This window comes from Heloderma suspectum, chromosome 2 (assembly GCF_057233095.1).
Source record: "Heloderma suspectum isolate Gila_16-S chromosome 2, 16-S_ref, whole genome shotgun sequence".
In the NCBI taxonomy this organism is placed as follows: domain Eukaryota; kingdom Metazoa; phylum Chordata; class Lepidosauria; order Squamata; family Helodermatidae; genus Heloderma; species Heloderma suspectum.
In genome coordinates, this window is record NC_139459.1 from 255,590,927 (window position 1) to 255,601,118 (window position 10,192).

Consider the following 10,192-nt stretch of genomic DNA (forward strand, 5'->3'; position numbering starts at 1 on the left):
AGGAACTAGAGGATCGGCTTTCCTAGACTTGATCCTAACCAACAGAGATGACTTAGTGGATAAAGTAGCAGCTACAGGAACTCTTGGGGAAAGCGACCATGTTGTACTTGAGTTCTTGGTTCTAAGGGAAGCAAAAGCCAAGTGTAGTCAAATGCATACCCTGGATTTTAGGAAAGCTGTTTTTAATAAGCTCAGAACAATGGTCAGTAAGGTCCCATGGCAAGCAACGCTAATGAGAAAAGGAGTCGAAGATGGGTGGGAGCTTTTAAAAAAGGAAATTCTCAAGGCACAATTACAAACCATTCCAAGAAGAAGAAAAGGTGGAAGACAACAGAAGAAGCCAATGTGACTTCACAGAAAGTTTAGAGATGACCTGAAAACAAAAGAGGACACATATAGGACATGGAAAGAAGGCCAAGCAACAAAGGACAAGTACAGGCAGGTAGCACAGAATTGCAGGGATGGCGTCAGGAACGCTAAAGCTGAGAACGAGCTGAGATTAGTGAGAGATGCTAAAAACAACAAAAAGGCTTTCTTTAGCTACGTGCATAGTAAAAGACAGAGGAAAGAAATGGTTGTTCAGCTATTAAATAAGGATGGCAAAATGATAACAGATGACAAAGAAAAGGCAGAGGTGCTCAATTCCTACTTTGGCTCAGTCTTCTCCCAAAAGAGGGTCTATGACCCCCCCTGGCAAAGGCGAAGTACAGGCTGAAGGGGCAGGATTGCAGCTTGCGATCAATAGGCATATGGTCAAGGAACACCTAATTACTTTGAATGAGTTCAAATGTCCAGGGCCAGATGAACTGCATCCTACATTAATAAAGGAACTGGCAGAAGAACTCTCAGAACCACTGTCTATTCTCTTTGAGAAATCATGGAGGACGGGTGAAGTGCCAGATGACTGGAGGAGGGCTAATGTTGTCTCTATCTTCAAAAAGGGTAAAAAGGAGGGACCTGGGAACTACAGACCAGTCAGTCTGACATCAATCCCTGGGAAAATTCTGCAGCAGATGATAAAGCAATCCATCTGTAAGCACCTTGAAAACAATGCAGTGATTACTCGAAGCCAACATGGATTTGTCAAGAACAAGTCCTGCCAGACGAATCTGATCTCATTTTTTGATCAAGTCACCTCCCTTGTGGACCATGGGAATGCTGTAGACATAATATACCTCGACTTCAGCAAAGCTTTCGACAAAGTGCCCCATGATATCCTGATGAGCAAACTAGCTCAAAGTGGGCTAGATGAAACAATGATCCGGTGCATCCACAGTTGGCTACAGAATCGGACTCAAAGAGTGCTTCTCAATGGGACCTTCTCAAACTGGGGAGAGGTAACGAGTGGGGTACCACAGGGCTCAGTCCTGGGCCCAATGCTCTTCAACATTTTTATTAATGACTTGGAGGAGGAGGTGCAGGGAATGCTGATCAAATCTGCAGATGACACAAAATTGGGCAGGACAGCTAATACTTTGGAAGACAGAAACAAAATTCAAAGTGATCTGGATAGACTGGAGCGCTGGGCAGAAAACAACAGAATTACATTTAATAGCGATAAATGCCAAGTTCTGCACCTAGGAAAAAGAAACCAAATGCACAGTTACATTTGGGGGATACGTGGCTCAATCACACTACAAGTGAGAAGGATCTTGGAATGGTTGTTGATCACAAGCTGAATATGAGCCAACAATGTGATGTGGCTGCAAAAAAGGCAAATGCTATTTTGGGCTGCATTAATAGAAGCATAGCTTCCAAATCCCAGGAAGTACTAGTTCCCCTGTACTCAGCACTGGTTAGGCCTCGTCTGGAGTACTGTGTCCAGTTCTGGGCGCCACACTTTAAGAAGGATGCAGACAAACTGGAGAGGGTTCAGAGGAGAGCAACAAAGATGATCAGGGGACTGGAAGCAAAGCCCTATGAAGGGAGACTGAAAGAAATGGGCATGTTTAGCCTTGAGAAGAGAAGACTGAGGGGAGATATGATAGCGCTCTTCAAGTACTTGAAAGATTGTCACAGAGAAGAAGGCCAGGATCTCTTCTCGATCATCCCAGAGTGCAGGACACAGAATAATGGGCTCAAGTGACAGGAAGCCAGATTCCGGCTGAACATCAGGAAAAACTTACTGACTGTTAGAGCAATACGACAATGGAACCAATTACGCTCTCCCACACTGGAGGCGTTCAAGACGAGGCTGAACAGCCATCTGTCAGGAATGCTCTGACTTGGATTCCTGCATTGAGCAGGGGGTTGGCCCCTTCCAACCCTACTATTCTATGATTCTATGATTTCCAAGGAATGAAGCTGTAACCTCTTATCTTATTAATTCACTTATATTCATATTTACTTCCCACCTTTCTAAGAAAAAATAACCTTTTGAAGCATCTTACAGTATCTTATATAAAACAATATAAATATAATCAAACAATAAACTAACAACAATAAAAACAGCAGATACAGAAGAGAGAAAAGAGCAGAGGACAATTAAAACGTGCCTAAAATAACACACTTTTCAGTGTATTATTCTGCCTAAAAGTGGGCAATGAGGGGGCCAACTAACCTTTCTGGTGAGACTAGTCCATGGGTGCCACCATGGAAAAGGCCCTTTCCCTTGTCATCAACCAAATGGCTATTGGGGATGTGGAGAATAACAATAAGAGCCTCAGAAAGTGACCAAAGTTTTCAGGCAGGCTCATATAGCAGGAGGCAATTCCTGAGGTTTCCCAAAGTCTAATGTCAACACCTTGAATTGAACCTACAAACAAATTGGCAGCCAGTGAAGTTGGCATAAAAGTGACATCATGTGCTAGCTCCTGCTTCCAACCTGGCAACAGCATTTTGGATCCACTGAAGTTTCCAGCTGTCTTCAAGCAAAGCCCTACATAGAAAACATTATAGTAGTCTGACCTGGAAGTAAGTAGAACATGAATGACTGAGGTCAGGTCCAACTTATCCAGGAAAGGACACAACTGATGAACCAGAGCTGGTAAAAGGAACTCCTGGCCACTGCCATCACATAAGCATTCAAGAACAACAATCGATCCAGGAGTACCCCAGTCTGAGAACCTGTTGCTTCAGGGGGGAGTTCAGCCCTGTCCAAAATAGGCTAAACACTTCCAAAATGAACACTAGAATGGTTGCAACCAGTAGCATTTCTGTCTTATATGGATTAGGTTTCGGGCCCACAAACTTCAGTTCAGAACTTTCACTGTCTCCCCAGGATTTGCTGATGAAAACAAGAGACAAATCTGGGTATCATCTGCTTACTGGTGACATCCCAGCCCAAATTTCTGGATGGCCTCATCCAGTGACTTCATGTAGATCAGGGGTGTGCATGAGGGGAAGTTCATACATGCTTCTTTGTCACTAGATGGCTCACAGCTGAATACATCAGGATCTATCAGAAGCCACAGAGCAGGGGTGAGCAACATGTGGCCCTCCAGATGTTTTGGCCTGCAGCTCCCATCAGCCAATGATGAGGGATGATGGGAGCTGCAGGATAAAACTTTTGGAGGGCCAAAAGTTACCCACCCCTGATGTAGATGTTAACAAGTATGGGCAAGAAGTTGAAACCTTGTGATACTCTGCAGGCCAAAGACCATGGGATAGAGCAGCAGTCCCCCAGGAGACTCAGCACTAACTTTTTGGACCTCCTTCCTCTAGGAAAGAACGGAGCCACTGTAAAATGGTGCCCCAAGCCCATCCTAGCCAGGCCACGGCCAATTGAAAGCCCCTAGAAGGTGCAGGAGAAGGAACAGGGTTATACTCCTCCAGTCTATTTCCTGGCGCAGGTCATCCACCAAAGCAAGCCAAGGTAGCTTTGGTCCAGTCCAGGTTGGAAACCAGATTGGAGTGGATCCAAAGAATCATCAGTTTCTTTCACCCAAGAAAATCTGGAGTTGGCTTACCACCACAGGTTCAAGAACCTGGCCTAAAGAAGGTGAAAATGCCTTGCAATGGTGTTTACCTCAGAAGACTAGGCCACATGGCAAGCATTCCACCGGTTTGCCACTGTCAGGTAAAATCACCTGGCTTTTGCATGGCAGTAAAGCAGTACCATTCTGTTTTGATGGAATACATATTGAAATTTCCCTGTGAAATTCCCCCTGATCAAAATGTCAATTGCCAGAGGGCCTTTTGTTTTTTCCTTTCAAAGTAAACAAACAAACAAAAAGAACCTCATTAAAATCAAGCTATGAGGATAAGCCCCTGTTTTAGTTTCTGGGAAACTATAATCAGCCCATCCCATGACATATTTACTTCAGCCTGAGTATATCTGGCAGTCAACAGTATTATCTGACGCCAGCTGGGCAGAACTGAATTTATTTCCTTCGAAGGTTGGAGCCCAGCTCCTTCCTCATAGCTTCCTTGTAGCAGGGCTGTTTAGAAGAAATAGAAACAGCTTAGAGCTGACTGGGCTGACAGAGGAGGAGGGAGAGAAGAGTATAAATAACCCTTTTCGTAGCCTCTCATTGCTGGAGCTGCTGGATGCATATTATGCTGACTCATGCGTAGGCGGGCCTTGGGATTCTAGTGGAGGACACACACATGCATATCTCATGCCTTCCAACCTTAACTGGTGGGAAACTGATATACCAGAAGAGGCAGAGGGAAACCACGGCTGATTGCAACACCAACATTCACCCGCTGTGGCTTCAGCTTCGGCTCCTCCTCTTCTCCAGCCTGCCTTTCTCTTCCTCCTGTTTCACAGGTCACTATTAGACTCACTCACTGATGAACATTATTTGCCTATTGCAGGGGTGGGCAACTTGTGGTATACAGTTCCCATTAGCCATAGCCAGCAGTGCCGGCTCCAGGTTTTTGTGGGCCCTCAGTGAGACCTTTCCCTCCGTGACTCCTTTCTCACCACCATTGTCACCACCTGCTCTTGCTCCTCGTGCCCCTTCTCCTCATTGCTGCCGCTTGCTTGCTTGACAGGGAGAGAGGAGCCAGTGAGCAAGCAGGCAGCGGCATCTCCTGCTCCGCCTCCTCATGCCTGCGTGGTCTGGGCCAGTGCAAGAGGCAGGTGAACAAGCAGGTGGCAACAAGAGGAGGAGCAAATCCACAGGGCTCTTGTCAGTGGGCCCCTGCTGAGGTGTGGGTCCCCAGCAGTTGCCCCATCATGCCTACCCTTGACATTGGCCCTGATGGCTAGCATAGCCAATGGCGAGGAATCATGGGAGTTGTAGGCCAAAACATCTGGAGAGCCATCCCTGTGGCACCTCATGAGTCTGCCTCCCCGTATCTCCCCAGTGTAGGCGTACAAAGGGCTGGACGCGCCTGATCTTGTCTGATCTCGGAAGCTAAGCAGGGTCAGCTCTGGTTAGTACTTGGATGGGAGACTGCCTGGGAATCGGGCTTCCTGCATTGAGCAGGGGGTTGGACTCGATGGTCTTGTAGGCCCCTTCCAACCCTATGATTCTACGATTCTATGATTCTATTCTCTGCTTCCCAGCGTACATAAGAATAGAGGTCAATTAAGGTTAGGATTAAGCAGACGAGGTAACAACATGCAAGATTCGTAGTATGAACAGTAGGGATGTCAGAGAATTTCGCCACGAATCTCGGGGAGGCCGAATGCCAGCGCATTCGGGCCCCCGAAATCGGTGGCGAAATGGTCTGCCCCCCCACCCCCCTGGGACAGAACTTACCTTGGGCGAATCTCCTGGTGTCGGCGGCTCCGGTGGCGGTTCGGCGGCGGTTCAGCGGCGGCGGCCGGTCTTCCGACTGGCTGCCGCCGCCATTTCTAAGTTAAAAAAAAAAAATGTGATAGGCTACGTAAAGATTTACATAACCTATCACGGCTAGATTTTTTAAAAAATACCATGATAGGCTACGTAAATGTTTATGTAGCCTATCACGGCTGAGTTAAAAAAAAACCCCAAAACCGCGCGTATGCAAATGGCAGCGCCCATGGGCGCCGCCATTTGCGTTCCTTATTTTGGCACGTCTAGTCTACGTAAACATTTACGTAGACTACGGCAAAAATAAGGGGAACGCAAATAGCGTAGACACTATGCTATTTGCATTCCCCTTATTTTTGCTGTAGTCTACGTAAATGTTTACGTAGACTAGACGTGCCAAAATAAGGAACACAAATGGCGGCGCCCATGGGCGCCACCATTTGTGTACGCGCTAGTTTTTTTATTTTTTTTAACTCAGCCATGATAGGCTACATAAACATTTATGTAGCCTATCACAGCTGACTGCAGGGACGCAAACGGTGGCGGCTATGGCCGCCGCCATTTGCAGTCCCGGCAGGACAAGATTCGCGGCGGGAGGGACAGGGCGCCTCCCCCCTGGCCAGAATTTCGGGGGGAGGGATGGGGCGCCTCCCCCCGGCCAGAATTTCGGGGGGGAGGGATGGGGCGCCTCCCCGCCTGGCCAGAATTTCGGGGGGAGGGATGGAGCGCCTCCCCCCCACCGCGAATCACCTTTCGTAAAAGGTAAGTGACTTTCGTACATCCCTAAAACGGTGGACGAAAGAAAAAACAAAGTATAGAAGGGAGAAAAATAACAGTTGTGAACACACAAAATATGAAAGGGCATGCATTTGGAAAAGGCAATAGAGAAGCTTGGACGTGTTCAGTGGGGATAAACATGGTACTAGCTGTATAGCGAAGATACTGTTGTGTTTAGTCTGTCAAGATCACGGGAACCCAAGCTTTTTGGGCGTTGGTGGGCACGTTTGGAATTGTGAGAGAGTGTCATGGCTGTTCTCACAAAATGGTTGCCGGGGGGGGGCTGCCCATTCATAAAATGGGTGCCACGGTGGGCATGACTGGTCACAAAACACTCATTTTCCAGAAGGCAAACTGGTGAGACTAAAAGAAAAGTAACTTGGCTGAGAAGCTAAGTACAAAGCACTCTTTTGAACCCAAATAAAGATGTGCTGGAAGGCAGCCCTTCAGTTTTCAATATGTCTACCTCCCAGTTAAATAATAATAATATTTATTATTATTATTATTATTATTATTATTATTATTATTATTTTAAAGCATTTTAAGAAATAAAATAAAAATCAGGGGGGGCAGGGATTTTGGTGTGCATATAAAAAGGATTCCAAAATCCATATCAGTGTAATATCGTTAAGCCAACCAAAATATCATAAAAAATGTTCAAAGGTATAAAAAAGAGGAGTTGCTGAATCCTAGAAGTAGATTCACTGCCAGTCCTCCTCTCGGTGCCGGGTGGTAGTGGGGGGAATTGCCTCTGCTCTTGGTGGCGCTGCCACTGCAAATCCCCACCGCTGCTGTCTGCCCAGCAAAATTGCTGAGCTGGAGGGCACCTTGCCCAGAGCCCTCTTAAACATGGTGCTGGTCCTGCTTTCTGAGGTCACATGAATGTAGGGGTAGGAGGAAGTGCTTAATTCTACCCTGGGATTTTATGCTGCTTTGTGTCCTTTTCACAGTTTATTTATTTAAGAGATTTTTATGCTGTTTTTCAAGACTAAAAGACTTCCCCAAATGTCTCACAAACAAAAATACAACAAAACAGCATCATCAATATCCAATTACTACAACTTCAAATAATTTTGGTTCCCCCCTCCCCCACAAATTGAAAGACAGCATAAAATACACCAGCATAATACCATCAGATCACATAACACTCTAAAAACAATTGGAGCGGAAACAATAATAATTAAACTAACGGAACTTCCTATCAAAAGGTGGATTGAAGCAAAAACGCCTTTAGGGCCTGCCTAAAAGAAAATAAAAAGGGGGCCAAATCTATCTCTCTAGGGAGGGAGCTCCATAGATGGGGGGGGGCACCACTACAAAGGGCTTGTCCTGCCTTGCATTCCTGCTAACCTGAGTGTACTACTGGTGGGTCTGTGAGTATGCCCTCTGTGGCTAATCTCAAGGCCCTGGCATGCTCAGAATCCTTTCTGCTTTCATGATATTTCCCAGAAATATAAGGGTGTGTGTAGTCATACATAATTTGAGCAGTGAGTCTGCTGTGGAACTGCATGTATCATGTATTTTCTCCTAAGGATCACATTCAAGGGACCCATTCTTCCCATTCACAGCCAAAGATGGCTGCATATATTGTCGATTGGCTGACTCCCTGTATCTTCATCAAGTCCTTTCTCCCTCCCTCTCCAGAGTAGTGTTTCTGTTAAGAAATGTTTCTGTTAAAGTTTTATAAGTGCTACAGAATTCAAAAAACAATAACAAACAAACAAACAGAGATCACTAAGTGCAAATCATACCCCACATGAAGCTCTTTCACAGTCACAGTGTCCACGGGCATTCCTCCCCCCCCACACACACACTGCACCCCCCCTCCTGTTAACATACATGCATACATGCAGGCAGATGGGAAGTTAGGGGGAATGAGATGCCTGTGTGTGTGCTTCCCATACTCTCAATGCACCATCACACTGCCTGTGCCTGTAGAAGGAGAAGTGGGAAACAGGGCTCATTTGATCTGTATGGGCATCCTCAGTGCATGGGCACTGTAATGGTGGGGGCAAGTGGCTTAGCAATTATGGCTGGCCAAAAGGGGCACAGACTTTGAGAAAAAAAGTCTTACCATTTCTAAGGCCTGGGATGAATACTGTTCTTTCTTAGCTATAAACGCTTTTTCAAATAACTTTTGAATTGCAGTTCCTTCCTGTGTGCAGTCAGGTTACAGCAACACAGACATCACAAATCTCAACTTCCGTTTTTGAAAGGTGTTGTAGAGGTTCTTGTAAGGGTAGAGAGAAAAAAGAGACTAGACTGTTTACCCACAACAATCACATCAATCACATTTTTTTAAAGCATTACATGAATTCATATGAAATCTAAAGGTTTGTTTGCTTTCACCCACATATTTTCTGCCATGTGAGCATGTGATACTGATAAGGGAATCATCACAAAGCTGCCATTAATGTGTAGTCCGTAGTCCTATATTCCTGTATATTTGGAACTGTTTATTGTGAAAGGGGTGGTGTTTAATACTAACTGTGGAAAGCAGCATGTGTGAATTTTGTACTGGTCCATGTCAAGTAGGGTGTTGGAAATATTTATTAAGTGATGCCCAACCCTATCAGACATTGCATTCCCCCTATCCAGTATCCTATTTTTGTTTCTTTAATTAAGGATGCTTCAAGGCAGCTTTAGTAATGTCTTTTTAACCTCTCCCCTCCTTAAGGAATGCAGTTGCTTTCCTTTCTCTTTCCAGAAGTTATTTCCTTTTCTCTTTTCCTTTCCAAAAGTTATATCCACGTTCAACATCATGGCATTCTGGGAAAATGGCAGACTTGACGGCTCTACAGTGAATGGTCGTGTACATTTTGAAGTCTGTGTAGAGTTGCAAAACTTGGAGACAGTGGGGTTTAGAAGAGAGATGGATAGACAGAATGGATTTGGGTCTTGACAGCAGGGCCAGAAAATCTTTGTCTTGCATTTGCTTTACTGGCAAGGTCTTGCTCCCTTGGGTGCACTCTCAATCTCATCCTAAGCCTTTGGCCCAGTATTTCTTCTGTGAGGAGGAAGAGGCCTGGGTCTTAAGTAAGAGGCAGCTTAATAACAGAGTCCAGGCTTGGAGTCCCCTCCTGAAAAGAGATGCCATATCCAGTATGCCATTTTAGGCTTAATGTTTAGAGCCTGCTCCAGGACTCAAAGCAAAGCAGTGCTGGCTCTGAGCTGATAGAAGTAAAGAGGTATAGAGTGTGTGGGAATGGTGACAGAGTAGGCCATTTTGTTGTTGTCATCACAACAACAATAATAAGTACCTTTTAAGCAGTGGAGGCTGGTGGCTCCCATGTCAGTGGGGCGGTGAATGTGCTCCGGGTTTCAGTCAGAACCACTCAGGGCTCTAAAGGAGCTATCCAATGTGTGAGCACCTTGGATATCTCCCTTAGAGTTCTGACTGGTTCTGAGTGAAACCCAGATTCACCACCCCACTGACGGCAGAGCCACCAGCCTGCACTGATTTTAAGTGTTCAAAGCATGTCATGTACATTATCACAGCATTATCATCATAGGAATGTAGGAAGCCGCCTTATGCCGAGTTGGCCCATCTAGCTCATTACTGCCTACGCTGTATGGCAGTGGCTCTCCAGGGTTTCAGCAGAAGTCTTTCTCAGTCCTAGCTGGAGACTCCAGGGACTGGGTGCAAGAGTTAGGCATGCTTCCCATTTTAATGCAGAAATAAGTGTGCCATAGGTGTCCCTTTCAGATGTTTCAGCTGCAGCCTGGGAGTT